The sequence below is a fragment of the Triturus cristatus genome, chromosome 8 (genome assembly GCF_964204655.1).
Source record: "Triturus cristatus chromosome 8, aTriCri1.1, whole genome shotgun sequence".
Lineage (NCBI taxonomy): Eukaryota > Metazoa > Chordata > Amphibia > Caudata > Salamandridae > Triturus > Triturus cristatus.
Genome location: NC_140591.1, coordinates 1608851044 through 1608873754, shown reverse-complemented (window position 1 = coordinate 1608873754; position 22711 = coordinate 1608851044). Strand labels below are relative to the sequence as shown.

Genomic DNA, 22711 nt, shown 5'->3' with positions numbered 1-22711 from the left:
ACTGATTACCTGTTTGTATTTCCGTCCATAACAGCATGTTGTTTCAAACTGGCATGATTACCTAACTGTTGCACTTTAGTCTTTTTGTATATTGTCTCTTTACTGTTTTTATAAATGGCCATATGGTGATTTTTCACATTTTTAATCATGTATTTTTCTGCTTGTATGATTTGTATGTACAAATCGAATAAAAGCTTTAAAAGCGAAAGCGAACAAGAGTTGTGGAGGCTGTGACAAATCAAACCGCTGCTGCTCTTGGGAATCTTACGGAAGAATTACAAATTACTAGAATTGTTGCATTACAGAATCGTATGGTATTCGATGTTATGTTAGCTGACCGAGGTGGAGCATGTAAAATTATCGGAAGTAGTTGTTGTGTGTTTATTCCTGACCATACGCCATCTGTTTATAATGCTATCAATAAATTGCATAAAATTGCAGCTGAAATCCATACAGAAAATGGCACTTGGACCTTTTCTGGATGGTTTTGGGCATTGATCACCGCGTGGGGTTGGAAGGTTTTGACTGGTCTCTGCATTATTGTAGCAATTCTGTTTTCTTGTTGTATTTGTATCCAATGTGGTCCTTTACTCTGTTCTCTATGTGTGTCATTCTGTATACCTGATAAGAAAGCTATTGCCAATGTTACCTATCAGAAACATTTAACCAAAGAGGTGGAAGAGATGATGAAAATTGACATATATGATGATTATCCCAATAAGCCGAATGTCTTCAGCGAATGCTGAAAGGGTCGTCTGTTGAAATCGAAACGGCGATTTGATTAAGCATCCGCTGAAAACATGTATTCGTTCGGTCTAAATTGAGTTCCTTTCCTCTATGTTGACTATTGTCTGAACTCCATTTTGTATTGTCATGTCTCCACGTGCTCAGCACGAGAAAAGTCCTATCTTCGTGTCAGTTGCTCTCGTTATCTGCCTAGTAACAGTCTATAAATAGCTCTTTTGTCCGTCTGGCGCATGCCCAGACTTGACCACATCTGTTATCAGTTAGTCCTTGCTTGACCATGTTTTCGCGGGCTCAGGAAATTGCTTACTCCGCCCACATATTGATTCTGTATTGAAAATGTCCATAAAAGATAATGCATTTTGCCTCATGTTGTATCCACCCACTTATGAGCCCCTCTGTTGTGTATAAAAGGGGACCGTGTACGCAAGTTCTTTGTGCTACTCTATGCAATACTGAAGAGTGTTGTATAGGTTGTAGGACCACCCTTAAGGGTTAATAAACTCTGTCTTTGTACTTGCAGTTTCCGTGCCAACTTCCTTCTAGTTTTCGTTACAGGAGGGCGAACCCTTGTATTCTGCGGGCCTAGCTGGGGCCTGTATTCATCACTCTTCACCGACTATAAAGATGGTTCTATATTTTGAATGAGGCCATACAAATTGCACAGAAAGGTATACTTTGCAAAAGTCTATGAAATTTGTCGCAGCTTCACAAAAGCTTACAATCTTTGTCACGTCACTATGAAAATCCTGAAATGAGGGGAAATATATATCATCAGCAAGTCCCGAAGTGGTTGCAGGCAGCAAAGACAACACAGGCACAGACCAGGATACATGCAAGTAGCAGCTTTATAGGCAGGTAACTGAATTGCATTACGTTAGGAGTCACGAGATGCGTGTGTTTTACGGTGAACGTGAAATATAATGACAGTGCAAACTGATTAACTAATTTTTCTGCAGAGCATGACATGCACAATCACGACAATGCCGCAAATCGTGGATAGATATCCGATGCCGAAACGGGAGAGGTTCCGAGGACAGTGGAAGAAGTAAAGAAATGAGCAGTGTGGGAATAAAAACGTGACGGAGATGCGTGAACTAGCCTATGTTCGCATTAAAGTCTGACGAGCGTGGTAGGTAAACGCCATAAAGACGAGTGCGATCTCAATGAAAGATAGGGCCTATTGCCTAATCACAGCGCAGTGCTGGTTAAGGGAATCCCATAAGTAAAGCACAGTGGCTTGCATGGACAGGCTGACGCACAATGTAACCCCACAAACTCGTCCCAACTGTATGTAGTCCAACCGGAAACCCCAACAGTAGACGGGGCAACTAGTTTAAAAATAGCTAAGCAGGGGAGGAGAAAGTTAATGCAACTGGACGCTAATTGTAACAAATTAAAGAATTAAATAATTAAATAAAAAACGGCACTGTGCAACAAGTCACCGTAGAGTGAAAAAGATCTAAGAGTGCTTATGGTGTAACGTTATATACAGTGATTATATGCCAAATGCGACGAAAAGAACAACAAGCACCAGAAAATGTCTTCTGTCTGAGGCGGCATTGGCTTAGTCGGATGTGAACTGCTCCTTGAAGAATTCACATCAGATGCTTCCGAAGTTAAGAATAACAAGCTAACGAGGAGGGAGGGGGAGAAGGGAGGGGGGAGAAGGGAGGAGGGGAGAAGGTAGGGGGTAGTGAGAGCAGACAACAAGGGGGTGGAGGAGGCTTAATGAGCCATGACAGAAAAGCAGATGGCTGCTGCGGGCGTGCACACTCACGTGCACTCAAGCTTTAGGCCACCAAAAGCCTCTGGTGGCACTTTTAAAAGCCACTTACTAAATGTCTCAAAGAGACAGCATGCGCTGTCTTAGGCGAGATCTAAAAAAAGAACAAATTGAAACTTTTTTGTTTCATTTTTTAAGGGCAGGTAGTGGTCCCTGGGACAAATTCCTGCCCCTAAAAAGTATTTTCCCCTACATTTGCAAAGGGGAAGAGGTCCCCCGGGGACCCCTTCCCACTTGCGAGTTCATTACCGCCCTCTTGAAGAGGGTGGTACATTGCGAGTGTTTAACATTCATACATGGGATAGAGAGTCTCTACAGGAAGGGACACCCATGAAACGCCCCTTCCTAATAGCGAGTTGCAATTCCTATTTAGCGAGTCATAATAAAATTGCGACTCGCTAATTAGGAATTGTACATGGCACTATTAGTTTTTGCATGCGCAAACGGATCGCTAACCCCTTTGCGCATGCAATTTAGGGTTGTACGTCTGGCCCTTAGAGCCCACTCATAGTTTACCATTGGTTTCCTTTATTATCACTCTCATTTGCTGGCTTCTTATTCGTTAGCATGTGGACTTTCCTTCTTCTAGTGTTTGTTCCTCCCCTGGAGCATGGACGCACTACTTGTGTCTTTCCACTGCTCACTTTTCAGACTCTACTTTTTCTTTTTGTCTAAGCAATGAGAGTGCATTTGTTTTCCAACTGTCTGCTTCATGTACTTCTCTTTCCCATCCACCACGTTCCATGTTCCTCTCTTGCCTGTGTGCTCCCCACACTCACCCTGCAATGCATTCTCACTGATGCGCTTGTCCCCGCCAGCATCATGTTGCTCTTTTTCACCCATTAACTCCCCCCAGGGCTCCACTTTGCTCTCTCTCTGTATTGTTTCCTTTCCCCAAATCGTGCCCTCCATGTGGGCTCTCCTACTTGCACCCTCCGTTTTGCTTCCCCCACCCACTCCCCATGTTACTTCTGCCCTCTAGTGCACTTATCTTTTCCTACTCTCCCGTTTACTTCCCCAGAGCTTCCGCCCTGGGAACAACAGGTTTATATATGTGCTTGCTTTTGTTACTCACCTGCCGGGGTACCTTCCCAGTCCAAAAACCCAGCAATTTACTCACCCACCCCGTATCACCATTTTCTTAGGTTGAATTAGTTCATGTTGGGTATAAAATGAACAGTAAATAAAGTTAAGCAAACTTCTAGGCACCCCCTATATTATGGAATATGGGTTGGTTCAACCTCCAATGTGGGTTTGGGGCTGGCTGGAGAGATATGCCTAGAGACAGTTTGTCCCTTTAGCCCAGTCCCAGGGTTGCCCTCATCTGTATCTTTACTGTGGTCAGGGAGGGGGTGACCTGGCTCAAAGATAGCATCTAGCCACCCAGTGCTCCTACATCCATTCACTGTAAATATACAGAACAAGGAGTTCTCACACACCCACTACCTCACTCGTACAGGCATTCAACACATCCAGTTGCTCACCCATACAGCTAGTCTCACACACACACTTACTCATACAGATACTAACACTTGCACTCAGTCACCTAAACAGACACTAAGACAACCACATAGTCTCCCATTGAGCCTCTCTCATGCTCACTTACTCACCCATACAGCCACTCTCACACCCACTCACTCACCCATACAGCCACTCACACACCCACTCACTCACCCATGCACCCACTTAAACACCCATCATGGACCCATACAGCCTGTCAATGTACCCTCTCATTTACCCATGCAAACACTCATGAACCTGCTCACTCCATACAGTCACTCATGCACCCTCTCTTTCACCATTTACAGCCATTCACCCACCTGTTTACTGACCCATACAGCCACTCATGAACCCTCTTTTCCTCCATTTACAGCCATTTACACACCCACTCACTCACCCGCACAGCAGACCCACTCGCTCACTCATACAAAAACTCAAAGACCCACTCACTCATCTATACAGTCTCTCACATACCCACTCACTCATCCATACACCACTTACACACCCACTCACACATCCATACAGGTACTCACACAGCTACTTACTTACCCATATAGCCACTCACATCCACTTATCTACCCATAGAGCCACACACACCCACTCACCCACATATACACACAGTTACACAGACACTCACATAATCTAATTAAAATAGAATCACTCATTAATAGTACACAAACTATACTAATGTAACTTTTTTGGTACCATAGTATATATGTTTAACACTCAGAAACATAAGAAAACACTAACAATCCCAGGACGATGTCATCAGTGATGTCCTTTGGACTGTCATGTGTTATGTCACTGACCATGTCATGAGTGATCTCACATTTTGTATGAGTGAAATCTGAACCTAACTATAACATCCCTGTAACCTTTGTTTTTCTCAGTGAATATGTATATTTATGCATGAAGTATAAAAATCTGTAGTTTATTAAATAGAAAGAGGCATATATTATTGACTGTTTCTTTATTATACATACACCACAACAGGGTGCCGAATAACATCATAATGCAACAGCATACGGTAATAGTGCAACCGCTGGTATATCCTCTGTTGTCACAAAGACGTTGTCCTATTGATCAACCACTCAGGGATGAGCCAGAGACTGGTAGAAGGTGGCGACCTTGGAGGGAAAGAGACATGCCAGGTGGCCCCATCAGCCTGAAAGGGAAGAATAGAATTAACAAAAGACCATGAGTGGCAGCATGAGATTCAATGAGCAAATATTCAGTCAGTCACTTGAATCCCACAGCATCTCACACAGGTGATTTCCAAGGTGTATCACAAGTGAGCACGTCCACATAGGTTTCATTGTCATTAGGAAAAGTTGTTAACCTCTGTGTGTCAGATACGGAAATCCCCATTTGATGGTAACACAGGAGGTGCTCATTACAGGCATGTTTCTAGCCCTTTCATGACTTGCCTGTCCCAGTTCTTACGGGGCTGAAATATTTGTCCTGTGGACTTGAATGTGTGTCTGTGACACTCATGTATCCTCATTGAAAGTCATCACTGAATGAAGGTTGGTTTTACCCCAGACTGGGTTGGGGACATCTCTGACAATCTAAAATACTTTCTCTAGCAAGTGGTTCTCCATCTGAAATGTACTGAGGTCTTGAGTGTCCTCTTGTCTGATCTCATCTGAAAGAGATGTTGAGGGTGCTGTTGATGGGCTGTTGGAATCTGTAAGTTTCTTGTGCTCACCTGCCTATTTCTTGGTGAGTGTTGCTGTCTGTGTGTAGCTCCTGTCCTGTGTTACACTGCACTTGTGATGTGCGGGGCACTGGTGGTCAGTGTCCAACAAGTTCACACCCAAGGAACAGATAGTCACTGTCTGGACTCAGTTTAGAGGCAAGTCTTTCACACTGGATCTGTCCATGCTGGCCGCCTTCGGCTCAAAGACCAATGCAGAGACATGGCTAGGCCTGGGAAGAGGTGAGCATTGTAAAGTTTTGATTGTACTCCTTTGAGTTTTTGGGCTCCTGGTTGTTTACATATTTAGCATTGTTATTGTGCATGTGTCTTTCTTTTCTCCCTTTATATGGGTAGATAAACATTTTATAAATTTTATAAATATTTAATACATTTGAATTTTTGTGGGGGTAGTATCTGTGAAATATTTTCAAGGTCAAAATAATGGTATTTCTTACATTCGTCACAATTTCCATCTGCTCTGTGTAAGAAAGGTTTTTGTGTGGTAAGACCTCATGAAGACTTGGGGACATATTACCGAGCCCCTTTGTGTCGCTCTTGCCCCAAACAATCTGGTGCATGCGCGATGCAAATTAAAAGAGAGATTTATTAAGCCACGCACGGCCACTTTGTGTGGCCCTGGGTTGCTTCATAGTTCTCGAGTAATACAACACTGTGTTGCCTTACTCTGCGGTAGGGAGGCGTTTCCATGGACGTTGCATTAGCCTCTCCAGGTGAGGCGAGAAGGTAAAATCGCCAACACACTTTGGATTGTTGCTGAGGCAAAGACACACGAGCTTTGGATCAGAGGAGGACTGGCCCCTGCAAATTGTCTTTCGTTCATGATATGTGTGGGACATACTCATTAGTTTGTTCATCAAAATGAATATTGTTGTGTTAACTTCGAGAAGATAGGATTTCTAACACGGTGATATAGTTTATAGACAGAACAATGCAGTGGGGTTGTTACATGTAAGCACACTGCAACCGGATCTGTGCTGTTCGTTATATCTTTTGGCCCTGAAAAAGTTGTGGTTAATCCCTACACGACAAGACAAGTGTTGGCTGGCTAAAGAAGACAGAAAAGAAAAGACAACACGAGTACTGATTGTGTTTTATATTACCTACAAATGACGGTGAAGTAAGCTGTCCAACCATGGCGCCTATGAGGCTCGACGTCAGAAACTGTACGGCCCGCTGTCATAAATGAGGGGTTTCAAGCGAGGGCTGTACCTGAAATGGGGTATCCTGCCCGCCGGACTCCAAATCAGGCTTCGCGTGTCTGAGCGGGGGGTCCTTTTGAAGCACACAGATATCACGTGACAGAGTCAGGCGGATGCTCGGACACTAGGGGCACATCTTTTATTTCTTCAAGCTAAAAGGGACTTTTGGAAATAGAGGTCAGCAAATATTACACTTGACCACTAAAGATCTAGACTTTTTCCTACGCTTTCCCTGAAGAGTCATAGTATTTCAGTAGGTCACATTCTTCCATTTTATTGTGAACAAGGTTGATTTGCTACAATAACATTCTCAAGCCGCAGTATTCATAGTGGGACCCTCACCCCCAACACAAACACACGAGGGGCGGGCCCTATCCTGGGCCAGCCACTGCCCTTTTTGACATTCTTCTGTTGTGCTATTGTCAGGTTTGGACTATCCATCGACACTCACCTTCATATCATGCGCACGCTGTCCCGCCACAAGACGTTGATTTGCATGTTCTGCCATCGGGACATAGTGTGCCCAGCTTACACGTAAATGCACATATTCCTGGATAAAAAATAAAAGAAGCAAGAAGAGAACATTACAAACTGGATCTAGAATGCTAGAACAGCTGTGACCAAGTGGAGCAGTATCTCTCATTGTAATCTGGTCCTATGTGCACTGGTGCTTATAAGAACCAATGCTTCATATCCAACACTACTGCCACAAACAAGATGGTGGAAGAACACCATTGAGGTGGTGCTGCCAATGCACAGGGGTTTACTCTGCATGCATTCAGTTTCATCTTTTATAGCTTGTGTCTGTCCGTACCAAAGGGGCCTGTGAGTCTGTCCAGACAGCTAGGCCCGGTTCCCTTTGTGCAATGGAGGCCGTGAGTCTGTCCAGACAGCTAGGCCTGGTTCCCTCTGAGCAATGAAGACCATGAGTCTGTCCAGACAGCTAGGACCGGTTACCTCTGTATAGTGGAGACTGTAAGTCTGTCCAGACAGCTAGGCCCGGTTCCCTTTGTGCAATGGAGGCCGTGAGTCTGTCCAGATAGCTAGGCTTGGTTCCCTCTGAGCAAAGAAGACCGTGAGTCTGTCCAGACAGCTAGGTTTGGTTCCCTCAGAGCAAAGAAGACTGTGAGTCTGTCCAGACAGCTAGGCCCGGTTCCCTCTGTACAGTGGAGACTGTAAGTCTGTCCAGACAGCTAGGCCTGGTTCCCTCTGTACAATGGAGACTGTAAGTCTGTCCAGACAGCTAGGCCCGGTTCCCTCTGTACAGTGGAGACTGTAAGTCTGCCCAGACAGCTAGGCCTGGTTCCCTCTGCACAATGGAGACTGTAAGTCTGTCCAGACAGCTAGGCCCGGTTCCCTTTGTGCAATGGAGGCCGTGTGTCTGTCTAGACAGCTAGGCTTGGTTCCTCTGAGCAAAGAAGATTGTGAGTCTGTCCAGACAGCTAGGCTTGATTCCCTCTGAGCAAAGAAGACCGTGAGTCTGTCCAGCCAGCTAGGCCCAGTTACCTCTGTATAGTGGAGACTGTAAGTCTGTCCAGACAGCTAGGCCCAGTTCCCTCTGAGCAATGAAGACCGTGAGTCTGTCCAGACAGCTAGGCCCGGTTACCTCTATAAAATGCCACAAAGTGTCTCACAGCCCCTCATCAGGAGGTGGCAGTTGTCTTCTAACTGAGAAGGATGTGCCCTGACACAGGGCCGGTGAACACCGGGTGTTCGTACTCTAGCTGTCCCTCACCCAGCAGCTGCAGTAGGGCTGGAATAAGCCTAAGGTTGCTTGCACGGCCATAGACACCGCAGAGACTGAGGATGTGGTCCGTGTCCATTGCAGTGCGTCTGCTGTCCACCAACACATGGAGAGACACTGATGAGGGAATACACAATCAAATCAACTGACACCCAAAGAAATGGAAATATGTGTGGGTCCTTTCATAGCAAAAACGTTGCTATCGAGGCACATGAGGACAAATGTACATAGACTTCCGGTTGAGATTTCCTAATAGCGATGAGGCTATCGCAAACAGCTATGTACAACAGTGCGATTCCCAATGGGTTGCAAGGGACCTGCCTCACTAATAGTCACGAGGCAGGACCCATTAGGGTTGGCCAACACTGACAGGGATGGCTGCCTGCTGGGGACAGCAGACCACAATGTCTGTGACTGCTTTTTTCATAAAGCAGCTTTATATTACGAAACACAGCCTGTTTTCCTTAAAGGAACACAGGATGCATGTTTTAAAAAAACTGAAACGTTTTCTTTTCATTTTTTAAGAGTAGGCAGGTCTCCGTGGCAGCACAGCCTGCTCAGAAAATGTTTGCGCCCAAATTCACATAGGGGAAGGCTCCCTTAGGGACCCCTTCTCTTTTGCATAAAGGTTACCCCTCCTTCACAGTGTCTGTAAAGTATGAATGTTTTACGACCGGACTCATTATTAGGACTGGACGCCCTTGACATGACCCTTCCTAATAGTGACTTGCAAACCCAAGTTGCGATTCGGTAATAGCTTACCAAATCGCAAATAGGGCTTTATTAAATGTGCTTTTTTCAGGTCCCAAACGGACGGATTCTGCGAATCAGGCCATTTGTGAGCTTAAACAAGCTTCGTACATCTGGCCCATTGCGCTGTTCAATGGAAAGGTTATAGAGTGATGGCAAGAAAGACTCAGGAAAGAAGAGTCTCTTCCTTTGCTTCCACATGGGGTACCCAATGAAATCGTGTTTCTACGGGTTGAGTGGTTCCTTAAAGATGGGCCTCGGGTTCTTCTGCAGTGGGGTGTGTAGCATGAGTTGGATATACACATTTATTTGGTTGAATGACATTGTGTGGAGTAAGCTACAGAGTGAATTCTCGCCAGGCACCCTACGGCCAAAGGAAAAACCATGGACGAACGAGATACTTGGACAGAAGGCTGATCCCACCCACCAAATAGAGCGGTTTTCAGTCCCCCCCACCCCATTGCAGCCTACGAAGATCGGTCCTTTTTAAAGGTCTGGATGCAAGAAGTCTGCTCTTTAGGGCCTTTGGCACCAAAACAGTGACATCCCTTCCAGTAACTCAAGGAACATTAAGACCGGGGATCTACGCGGTCAGACTAGGCAGCGGGTCCGGGTTTGAAACCTGGAGCTAGAAAGGGGCCTTGTTCTTTGTGCATTTGTAGATTACAATGATGATTTTGAATGTGCTCTTTCCATACATTGGCAGCCTGGAATAAGATCTACAGCCAGATGTACGAACATTTCATTTTATGAGTCGCAATTAGAGACTCGCAAAGTGGAATGTACTAATGCTTCTCAGACACATTAGCGATTCCCAAATGGGGTCGCAATGGACCTGCCTCATCAATATTCATGAGGCAGCTTGCAATTTGCGGCTCATTGGGAATGGGCAAGAACACAGGGATGGTGGCCTGCTGGGGACAGCAGATCACCATGTCCGTGTTTGTTTTTTAATAAAGCTATTTCTTTTTATTGAAATGTAGCCCGTTTTTCTTAAATACGTTTTTCAGAGAAAGCCCTGCTCTGAGGATTTCACCAGTCATTGGGTTTCATGTGATCCTTTTTTCCTCAATTCTCTTCCATTGCCTTGTTCCTCCTCTCCTACTGCTGTGTGTAAACTTTGCATGCTTGACAAACACCTCCTGCTCTGATGGGAGAGAGGAGTGGGCAAGCACACAATGCCAGCCAAGTGCCCAGAAGTAATGAGAAGGGCATAGTGATCAAGGCACCCTGTCAAGCCTGCTGCGTCGGAAGTGGAGCGCAATGTTACATCTGTGTGAAGATATAAGTTTAAGGCATATTGGAGGCTCCGTGCGACCACATGGAGAGGAGCATGGACCGAGTTGACAAGCGGCACACCTTCAGATGCTGTGTTTAGACCACTGCCTTTACCTTTGCTTCTCATGAAAGTGTCAAGATTCTGAGCACCTCTTTGAATTTCAAATGGTTCTTCAGTCTCCAATAGTGTGTGTTTCCTTTCAGTATAAGCCAATCTCATGACCAAACGTTCTCTTTCAAGTATCAAATAATTTTGTTCAGGTTCAGACCAACATGGGACAAATGAAAAAATTGAATATTCCAGGCCACCATCATTTCGACTCTCCTTTTCAGAGACCTTTGATTCTACAATTCACTTTCACAATTAACTGTCTTGACGAATCAAGATGATACAAGATAGGTACTTGTGTAAAAACACTTTTGAGCATATTTAAGGCTTTTTCAATTTGATTTTTCTAACAAAATCCTTTTACATTTCCTTTTTTCAGGACTCAAGTAATACTGTCTATATCTGCAAAGTTCTGAATGATTTGTTGATAAATGTTTAAAAACCCCAAGAAACCCCAGAAACTTTGAGTCCCCTTTACATTTGTTGGTGAAGGCCAATCCATTATAGAAGACATATTGTTATGATCCATCGAAAGACAAGAATCATTCAGTTTGCTTGAAATTTGACAATACAAGATGAGTACGATCTTAAAGTTCAGTGTGTTTCTTTGCAACACAGAATATCATCAAGATTTAGCAATAACAAATTACTCAAAATTTCCGAAAATATGGATGCATGCAGCAGTGCACAACCCAAATGGCATTACACAATATTGAAAGGTTATGAGCAGAAAATGATAGCTGCAACAAATGATGGACTGAATTCTGAAAAAATCAAACATTCTCCCCCAGTACAGATATGGTTAAATCCATCGGTCTTTTGCTCACTTCACCACCCCGGATTGGAACCAGCCATGTGCAAATCAGTCTTGACCCTGCTCCTCATGGGAATGGTCCTGTGATAGCCTGGCTGATGAGGGGTGATATACAGAAACCGGTCCCAGGATGCTTGTCTTTGACCTTTGACTGAGTAGGCAAACTCTTCCTCAGAGATACTTGCTATGCTTCTGTCCCTTGAGTAATCTATGTTTATTTAACAGCACCAAACGCCTTCATAAGGGCTGGTAGGAAGGTGTAGTAGGACTGTAAGCCAGGGTCAGAACTGATTTCCATAGGAGTAGCCCAAGTCAAGGCAGATCCAGTAAGACCTCCAATCGAGTCACCCGCTCATGTTTGACCCAGACTAAACCGTGCAGAGAGAAAAGCTAAATGTACTGGGAATAATTGAAAAACTCTTTTAACGTCTTTGGAACACCCACACAAGTTTGGGACTGTGAAGCCAACGTCTGCTTGAGTATTGACTCCTGCATGTGCAATTGTTGTTAACTTGTGCTAGGTCCTGAGAAGAATCTATAGTGTTACAGAACTTAAGAAGCAGCATGTCTTGTGATCTTAAGAGGACAGGATGCTTGAACCTTCTGCCGAGTGACCCTATTTAATAAAGGCTCTTTATGAGTCTTGTATACACCTTCAGGTAATATCATCATGGTACCCGCTTGGGAAGCGAAGGAAAGCCCCAAGTTTGGCATCTGCTTTCTAACATGCTCTTCTACAAAACTGCTGATACTGTATGTGTATGGAGTATACAACAGCTCGCAGGACACACCTCCAGAGGCCGGGGACCCCGAAAGCTCCAGAACTGTTCTGGACTTGTGGATTCTCATCAACATGCTGAATGCGTTGTAAGCCCCATCAATGTTTTTCCCTTTTTGGCTTCTCCAGAGCCTCTGTTAAGCCTCCTGGCGCAGATGTATCAGCATGGTGGATGCGTGGAAGCTTGTGCCATGCTGCCTCTATCTTCTTAGAGTTGAGGGTCATGGAGTAGAAGACACCGTTGATGAACCTGTTGTGGAAGGAGGGAAGAACGCATTTCTGTGAAACATTCTTTTACTTTAGAGTGTTTCTTTTTGTAGGTGCTCAGGCTGAACCTTGTCTTCGCAGAGTTCAGCTTCAAGAAGACCTCCCACATCCAGGATTGGATGGTGGAACAGATGTTCTACAGATGGGCAATGTCTCTTCCAGATGCTATCTTCAAACATACCTTGCACAGTTAAGAAGATTGGATTTAAATATGTCAATGTGTATTGTGTTTATAAATATGTCCAAGAGTGAGTGGTTTACCTACTTGCGTTTTAATGTTGACGATGCTTAGAAAGGTCAAAACACAGAAGGTGTCGCACTATATATAGAGTAATTTGCATCGATGGCAACACATCTCTGTACTGTGATCACATATATGTGCTACAAATCATGAAACAGAATGCTAAATATCTGTTTTTGATGTCAGAGACTACCTAAAAAACAGACCAAATTGCTATTTATAGTTATTTTTACTGTTTAAGAAGCTCAAACACTTTGCTTCCTTATTGTTTTGCTTTGGATTTTCCAGATTTGACTGATGCTCCATTTCCATGCTAGAGCTATGAAGGTATCTGTGTACATTTTTAATCCCTCTCTCCTCAATAGTCTTAAAACCAATTAATAAAAAATAAGTAATCACTCAATCGCTCATCACCCCTCAATCTCCTTCCACCTCATTCCATGAACACTCACCGACTTGTTGTACGCAGATCCGGCCACCACATTCGTTTGTTTCGCATGTATGGTCCTTAGGACATCCTTTCCCACATTGATCTACACATATCCCAGCTACTGACACAAAAACAGGAAACATTTTTAAACAATGCGTATTTTGAACATGTTTGTGATATCTGTGTTATGCAATGCTTAGCAACACCTCAGCCTTCAACATGCACAGCCCAGCAGGACGTCAGTCTTTAACACCCTCAGTCTACCAGGACCTCAGTCCTCAACACTCGCAGTTCATCATGACTTCAGCTTTCAATACCGCAGTCCAGCGTGACCTCAGCTTTCAAGATGGTCAGTTCAAGTGGATCTTAGCTTTCAATACCCTCAGTTCAATGGGGACTTAGCTTTCATTACTCTCAGTTCAGTAGAGCTTCACCTTTCAATACCCTCAGTCCAGCAGGACCTCTGCTTTCAAGGCCCTTTGATCAGCAGGTCCTCAGAGATCTATACCCTCAGCTTAGCAGGACCTCTGCTTTCAAAACTCCCAGACCAGCAGGACCTCAGTGTTCTATAACCGGAGTCCAGCATGACCTCTGCTTTCAAGGCCCTTAGATCAGCAGGACCTCAGAGATCTATACCCTCAGTCCAGCAGGACCTCTGCTTTCAATACCCCCAGACCAGCAGGACCTCAGTGTTCTATACCCTGAGTCCAGCAGTACTTCTACTTTCAATACCCTGAGACCAGCAGGAATTCTGCTTTCAATACCCTCAGACCAGCAGGACCTCAGTGTTCTATAACCGGAGTCCAGCATGACCTCTGCTTTCAAGGCCCTTAGATCAGCAGGACCTCAGAGATCTATACCCTCAGTCCAACAGGACCTCTGCTTTCAATACCCCCAGACCAGCAGGACCTCAGTGTTCTATACCCTGAGTCCAGCAGGAACTCTGCTTTCAAGGCCCTTAGATCAGCAGGTCCTCAGAGATCTATACCCTCAGCTTAGCAGGACCTCTGCTTTCAAAACCCCCAGACCAGCAGGACCTCAGTGTTCTATAACCGGAGTCCAGCATGACCTCTGCTTTCAAGGCCCTTAGATCAGCAGGACCTCAGAGATCTATACCCTCAGTCCAGCAGGACCTCTGCTTTCAATACCCCCAGACCAGCAGGACCTCAGTGTTCTATGCCCTGAGTCCAGCAGGACTTCTACTTTCAATACCCTGAGACCAGCAGGACCTCAGCGTTCTACACCCTTAGTTCAGCAGGACCTCAGTTTTCAATACCACAGTCCAGCAGGACCTCAGCGTTTTACACCCTTAGTCCAGCAGGACCTCAGTTTTCAATACCACAGTCCAGCGGGACCTTCGACTTCAACACCTAAAGAGGGTCTCAGTTTTCATCAGTCACTGGCTCTTTTTTTTACAAAAACACAGAACATTGTCATGCTGGGCTATGGGGCCCAGTGCTTGGGTGTGTCTCCAAACAAGCACTAGAGACCCAACCTTCATATCATTTCAAACAACACTCTCAGGTAGGAAGAAGTAAACACAGCAAACACACACACACACATACATATATATTTCTTCAGAAAGGTAATCTTCAATTTTCATAAGAATCACTTAAGTCATCACAGAAAAGTTCACAAGGGATTCACACAAATGCAATTTCAAAGAAATCCAATGTATGTGTGGATGCAGGAGACCTTCACCACCATAGAAACAGAACTTCCTGCCATTGTGGTACTAAAATGTAGCTACATTTTGTTTTCATGCTGTATGTTATCAAATTCCTTCTGGCCACCAAGGGGCATATCAGCAACAACCGCCGATAATTATCGCTAAGCGCACTTAGTGCTAGGATAATTATCGCCGGTTAACGTGGATTTTTATCGCTGAGATAGCGTGCTATTAGCAACGCTTATCTCAAAAGCAATAAAAAGCCTAGCGCTAACTGCCAAACGTAAGATTATCACTGGAAACCCAGCGATAATCTCACGTTAGCTAGTTGATAGGGACTCACAAAGTTAGCCATGATATCCACCTTCCATAGGATATCATGGCTAAGTCAGTCCTGAAGCAGGCGTAAGGAAAGTAGCGATAACAGGGGTTATCGCTACTTCTCCTAACGCTATGCTTCATAGCGTGGGGCTTGCTGATAGGAGAAAAGTCGCCTAGCGACATTTCTCCTGTCATGTCAGGAACGCCCACTTTGCATCTCATTAGAGATGCAAAGCTGGGCGTTAAGAATCCGGGTGCTAATGCAAGGTTTCACGCGTTAGTGTGGCCTTGCTAATTAGGCAATCAAATTATCGCCGCTTTTCGCCCAAAAACGGCCGCAAAAGCGGCGATAATTTTATATGACCTCGTTGCTGATATGCCCACAAGTGTTTTACATTCCAGAGTAACATGAATACCACGTTGATGCTGAAACCGCCTGTTTGAATCCTGGTTATTCCAGCCAGCCTACTGAGCCCCCGCTCCCACTGACCTTAGGGGCATATCTACAAGAGGATATCGCCACCAGAACGTCACATTTAGCGACATCCTGCTGACCATATCCCCTTCTCCTTATTTGCAAAGCGGCATTGAGACACTTGATGTGGCTTAACGCCCCCTTGTAAAAATGTCCCTTAGTTTCAAGGTGGGCTATGTACGAGATGGTTTGCGTCACTCTTGCACCACACAACATGGTGCAAGTGAAACGCAAACCCTACATATGATTTAGGAAGCCAAGCAAGGGCACTTTGTCTAGTCCTGAGCGGCTCCACAAATCTGTACCAAAGCAACGCCGCGCAAATCACTGAGTTGCCACTCTCTGCCCTGGAAAGGCGTTCCATGGGTGGTGCGTGAGTGTTCCCATGCAACTCTCATAGTCTTGACGCATTGCCAGATGTACCAGAACTGGTAGACTTGGGAATGCATCAAAAAGATACGCCTTCTCAAAGGAGGCAGAACGAGGAGAAATATCTATATAGTGACTAAAGAGCAGTCTCGCATGCAATCGACTGAGAGACTCATTCTTTTGTCAAAGGAAAGAAATCTAGAGCGGCATGCCGTGTTTTGCTTGCACCCTACTGCATTATTGCATTTGAATGATGTGGCCATGTTAGGTGAGGGAAAACCTCCCAGGAACCAATAGGATTGCAGCAAGCACTTCTGTCCAATCAAATAGTTTGGGAAGGAAGAGCAACGTGTGGGTGGAGCCAAAGCCCCTCTCTCAGTCCTACTTCTATCGGATCCTAAAGCTGGTGTTTTGGTGTATCCTTCAGGGGAAGAGAACAAGCAGCTCATCTGATGCCATTTCGTAATGTGGCTGTGGGAGGCTGTCTCGTCATTAATAAACAGGGAGCCTAGCTTTAAAATCCATACTTTAATTTTGCAACAGGAGAGGAAACTGTGGAGTTCCGGAACAGAAAAAAAATATAGATGACACCAACGCTGGTGGGAAACCCCCCCAGGGAGTCAGGGTTTTTAGTTTTTCATCTTTGGAAACTAAACTCCAACTTTGTAAGTTTATTTTTCAGAAAATAAAAGCGTTTGCTGAGCGGCCAAACTGCTGTGAAACATGGCTGCCTCTCACCAAACTTTCACTGTCTTCAGTGGTGCAGACATGACACGAAATCCTCTGGAGGCACAGACATGCCAGCCAATCTTTAAATGACGCCCAATGCCAGCCAATCTTTAAATGACGCCCAATGCTAGCCAATCTTTAAATGACGCCCAATGAGAGTGGAGCTGTTCCCCAATCCCACAGCGCCACCCTGAGGGCAGGGGGGACAGTGAGCCACGAAATCCTCTGGAGGCACAGACATGCCAGCCAATCTTTAAATGACGCCCAATGCCAGCCAATCTTTAAATGACGCCCAATGAGAGTGGAGCTGTTGGGTGTGTGAGAGCCTTAGTTCCGACAAGGGGATTCCCCCCCCCTTCTTTGCATTTACATAAGTAATCATAAGTGACTCACTCTACTCTACGATATCTCCTCTGCTTTATCTTGAATCACAGAGGAACTTCGTACCCATATTTATCATTGTGTCATGCAGCGCAGCAAGTCACCTTGCTTCTCTGCACTGCGTGATAGCGAAAGGGAAGGAATGCTCCTTACTTTACATTGTACGGTGCACTCGTACCTTTTCCCAGTGCTGGCACACAATGTACTGCCTTGCGCCAGCGCAGCCACCCTTTCACCATGGGGCAAGGGTGCCTGCATTGTAAGCAGGAGTTTTGTTTGTGCAGGAAAGGACACCTCCCTGCACAAAAACAATCTCCTGATGCATGTTCCTCTTTCTATGTGAATGCTGCACACATAGAAAGAGGATAAAGTGAGGAGTAATAAAGGTATTTCAGCTTGTTATGCCTCACCTTGGCAGGAGTAGCAGTTTGGCGCATTCCCGGCTCTAGCAATTATGTGGAATTTAGGAATGTGTCAAAATCCATGGTTTTTGCGTGGGAACACCCACGCACCACCCATGGAATACCTTTCTGGGGCAGAGTAATGCAATCTAGTGATTTCTGCTGTGGTGAGTTACTCTGGATTTATCAAGACACTCAGGGCCACACAAGGGGGCCTTGAGTGGCTTGATAAATCGCATCTTAAGGGTTGTGTCACTTTTGCACCTGTTTGCGTGGTGCAACAGTGACGCAACCCTTTGATAAATAGGGCCCCTGAGTGGTAATGGGAATGCGTATGTGTAGATGTAAAGGTGCAGGTGTAAATGTGAAGGGGTATGTGTGGATGTGAAGATGCAGGTGTAAATGTGAAGGGTGTGTGTGGATGTGAAGATGCAGGTGTAAATGTGAAGGGTGTGTGTGGATGTGAAGATGCAGGTGTAAATGTGAAGGGTGTGTGTGTATTGATATGAAGGGATGTGAGTGAGTGTGAAGGCATACATGAGAATTCGAAGGCCTTACATGAATGTGAAGGGTTATGTGTGAATATGAAGAGAACTATGTGAATGAGAAGAGGTGATTGTGAGTATGAACGGTTATGTGTGAATGTGAAGAGAAGTGTGTGTGTGTGATGTGAGAACATGGACTGATATGTGTGTCAATGTGAATTAGTGTGGTTGAATTTCAAGGCATATATATGTGAATGTGAAATCTTGTCTGTGAATGTGAAGGTGTGTATATTTTTATGAGCCTGCAGTGCGTAACGCAAATTCATTTACCCAGATGTGTTTCTTAGTTAGGCCCTGATATACAAAGGTGTCACGTGACGGAGCACAGCACTGCGCTGCCTTGTGTGACATGGATAGAGCAGGAGAGCACCATAGCCAGAGAGATATGCCACTCACCTCCTCTCTCCCTAGTGCCAAGCACAACGAACACACCTTTGCGCCTTGTGCACCACATGACATCAACACTTTTCCTACTTTGTGAGTGCGCTGTATAGTGCAGCACAGATGCAACGTCGGGGAAAAATAGGGAGAAAAGAAAACATTTTTTCTTTTAAAGTCTGCTTTCCAGCAGCGCTGCTTTTTGGTGCAAATCCCTGCCCACTAATGTTACTTGATATTTTTTTGCATCAAAAGTCATGGGTGGTTGCATGGGTACGTGCATGTACCACCCATGTAATGCCGCCTTGACGCTAAGTAAATCAAAGCAGCCGTCTGCACTGGTTTGCATTACTTTGCCATACAAGCCAACTCAAATACCAGTTTGCCTCGGTTTGTAAATCCCCAAAAAGGTTTTGAGTCGGATTTGTGTTAAAAACCCAACGCAAAACCTTTGTAAATATTGGTGCAAGTGATTTACTTACAGACGGTGCAGCTTTAAAATAGTGGCAAGGTCTGTTTGTTTTTGATTCTGAGCTGAGCTGTCCGTAAAATGAAGTGTAAAGAATCGCTCTTATAACAAGTCTCTTTCATGAGCTTTGCTTCTCGATCCTGGCCTAACACGGCCATCGCCTCCTCCCTTCCTCAGCTCTCCCTCCCGTCCTTCCTTCCACCGACACCATCTTCTCAAAACCTCCCATTGCATTCTGACCTGGTCATGACATGGTACATTCCATGGGGCAGATTTACGACGACTGGCGCATTCCTGCAAATCAGCAGGGATGCGCCAGGTAAGATGCGTCATGCGAGTTTACCCTTGCGCCACCACAGATGCGCCGCATTTAGTATGCGGCGCATCGTGGTGCAGGGATAAATAGATATATGACGCATCTCCCGTCGCAATGCACGACGCAACTCCAGCAATGCTCGTGGCCTGCCCATACATAACGTGGTGCGTCACACCTTACACCTGTTTCAAGCAGGTTCAAGGTTTTGACGCAGCGGCGTCGGAAAAGTGACTGAGTGGAATCTTGTAGATTTCACTCAGGCACTTTACCAAGGCTTTACTGTGCCGGAACGCCCCCCCCCCCTGCGTCGGAACGCCCACATGAAACCTGATGCAGGTTTCATGTGGCGTAGGGCTTTACAACGTGACGCATATCCCTAGATGCGTCACGTTGTATATAGGGCGAAACGTGGCCCATGGTTTATGCCGCCTGTGCGTCACAGAAGTGACACAACGGCGGTGTAAAAGTGGCGCAAGGGGCTCGTAAATCTGCCCCTATGTACGGAACACTACACGTTGACAACATGAAGCGCTCATTCACTCTACCTCTCCGGTTACATAAAACATGGAGGCTTTTTCCTCTTTTGGATCCCGTGAAGCATAGAGGGTCCTGGATCCAATCATATACAGCTGCGCATGCGCAGTGTAGAGCTGATCGCCTCTTATTCTGCATCTGGGGTGTCTCAAATTCATACAGATGAGATAACTAGGAATTTCTTCTCGTTAAAGCATTAAGTGGACAAAGCTCAAGTCTGAAACAGCAAGGATTGGCTCCCTCTGATTCCGACTTCTTCTCTCTAAATGTCATGCCTGGACTCGAAGAAACTGCAGGTTATGTATGACCTTTAGACACACCTCACCAGAGCATCTACCCATGCCTCTGAGTCTCAGCTCTCTCTCTCTCTACCTGATGGACTCTGTTTCCGTATCTCAACCTCTCTCCCCTCTCTCTCTCTACCTGATGGACTCTGTTTCCGTATCTCAACCTCTCTCCCCTCTCTCTCTCTACCTGATGGACTCTCTCTCTGTATTTCCACCTCTCTCCCCTCTCTCTTTACCTGATGTACTCTATCTCTGTATTTCCACCTCTCTCCCCTCTCTCTTTACCTGATGGACTCTGTCTCTGTATTTCCAACTCTCTCCCCTCTCTCTTTACCTGATGGACTCTGTCTTCTGTAGTCCTTCCTCTCTCCCCTCTCTCTCTTTACCTGATGGACTCTCTGTATTTCCACCTCTCTCCCCTCTCTCTTTACCTGATGGACTCTGTCTCTGTATTTCCAACTCTCTCCCCTCTCTCTTTACCTGATGGACTCTGTCTTCTGTAGTCCTTCCTCTCTCCCCTCTCTCTCTTTACCTGATGGACTCTGTCTCTGTATTTCCACCTCTCTCCCCTCTCTCTCTTTACCTGATGGACTCTGTCTCTGTATTCCTTCCTCTCTCGCCTCTCTCTCTTTACCTGATGGACTCTGTCTCTGTATTTCCACCTCTCTCCCCTCTCTCTCTCTACCCGATGGACTCTGTCTCTGTATTTCCACCTCTCTCCCCTGTCTCTCTCTACCCGATGGACTCTGTCTCTGTATTTCCACCTCTCTCTCCCTTTACCTGATGGACTCTGTCTCTGTATTTCCACCTCTCTTCCCTCTCTCCCTTTTCCTGATGGACTCTGTCTCTGTATTTCCACCTCTCTCCTCTCTCTCTCTTTACCTGATGTACTCTATCTCTGTATTTCCACCTCTCTCCCCCCTCTCTCTTTGCCTGATGGACTCTGTCTCTGTATTTCCAACTCTCTCCCCTCTCTCTCTTACCTGATGGACTCTGTCTCTGTTTTTCCAACTCTCTCCCCCCTCTCTCTTTACCTGATGTACTCTCTGTCTCTGTATTTCCACCTCTCTCCCCTCTCTCTCTTTACCTGATGAACTCTGTCTCTGTAGTTCTTCCTCTCTCACTCTCTCGCCCCTGCCACCTAACCACCTCCCCTTTCAAGTAACCCAGATGATGTGCTGCTGAAGTGGACCTATTAGGGCACATAAGCCACCCTCAAGTCCCCCTCCACTCTGGATTGCTAAGAAGTAATAATGTTTCTGGCTCTTACCTTGTGGTGCTGAGAACACTTCCCGTGCCCAGAGGGCGAGCACAGTGAGGAGGAGGAGGCAGCCTGCAGTCTTCATGGTAGTGCTGGAGATGGTGGTGAATGATCTCTGGAGCTCAGCTTGCATGGGTTTTATAGACCCCTGGGTGGGTCTCTCACAGCTTGCGTTGTTGATGACACCCTTGTGGCAGTTTACGAGCGTTGTCTGAGGGAGGCCACGCCAGTGCCAGGTGTTGCAACTGTAATAACTCAAAGCAGCATTACATGTTCCCCTTGAGCAGTGTTTCTTTATGTTAATTCATGGTTTCATAATTTAGACAGGTGTTCCTGTTGCATTAAAGGAACAGTATCCTATCGTGTACCGCCACGTGTGATTCCGACCGCTGTCTGATCTACATGTCCTTTGCAATCTGGCACATTCCGACATCTGTAGGAACAAACTAGATTTCTTCACCATTTGGGGAGAAGCCCAGCACTGACGCCTCTCTTGCAACATTTGTCCCATTTCCTTTCTTCCAAACTTGCCTCAGCTGCCTGGGCACTTGGATCATTGCCAAATCCTTCTCTTTTGACTCCAGCTCTCCTCCTCTTCCCTCTCAGCCTCTCCTCAATCTCTTGAAGCTTCTCTGCCCTCTGTCACAGATCACCTCACACCTTTCCATGGTTCCATGCCAGACTAGAGGCTGCAAGGCCATACTCAAAATACTGTAGGTGACATATCGAAGACCAAGACATCAACAAAGCAGGTCATGAGATGCGCAGGAACGCCGAAGCTCACCCATGGAACGTCGAAGCTCACCACGGCACGCCGAAGCTCACCCATGGAACGCCGAAGCTCACCACGGCACGCCGAAGCTCACCCATGGAACGCCGAAGCTCACCCATGGAACGCCGAAGCTCACCACGGTACGCCGAAGCTCACCCATGGAACGCCAAAGCTCACCACGGCACGCCGAAGCTCACCCATGGAACGTCGAAGCTCACCACGGCACGCCGAAGCTCACCCATGGAACGCCGAAGCTCACCACGGCACGCCGAAGCTCACCCATGGAACGCCGAAGCTCACCCATGGAACGCCGAAGCTCACCACGGCACGCCGAAGCTCACCCCTGGAACGCCAAAGCTCACCACGGCACGCCGAAGCTCACCCATGGAACGCCGAAGCACACCACGGCACGCCGAAGCTCACCCATGGAACGCCAAAGCTCAC

At 46.0% G+C, this 22711-nt stretch overlaps 1 long non-coding RNA gene across 1 annotated transcript; it reads right to left on the bottom strand.

The window, feature by feature from the left end:
• Positions 1 to 4983: 4983 nt before the first annotated feature.
• On the bottom strand, positions 4984 to 21656 carry LOC146806325 (uncharacterized). Its single transcript, XR_014967988.1, has 4 exons — positions 21505 to 21656; positions 13383 to 13478; positions 7401 to 7499; positions 4984 to 5195 (listed from the first exon to the last, which is right to left on the bottom strand). It is a non-coding gene; the product is annotated as an uncharacterized LOC146806325 (long non-coding RNA).
• Positions 21657 to 22711: the final 1055 nt, after the last annotated feature.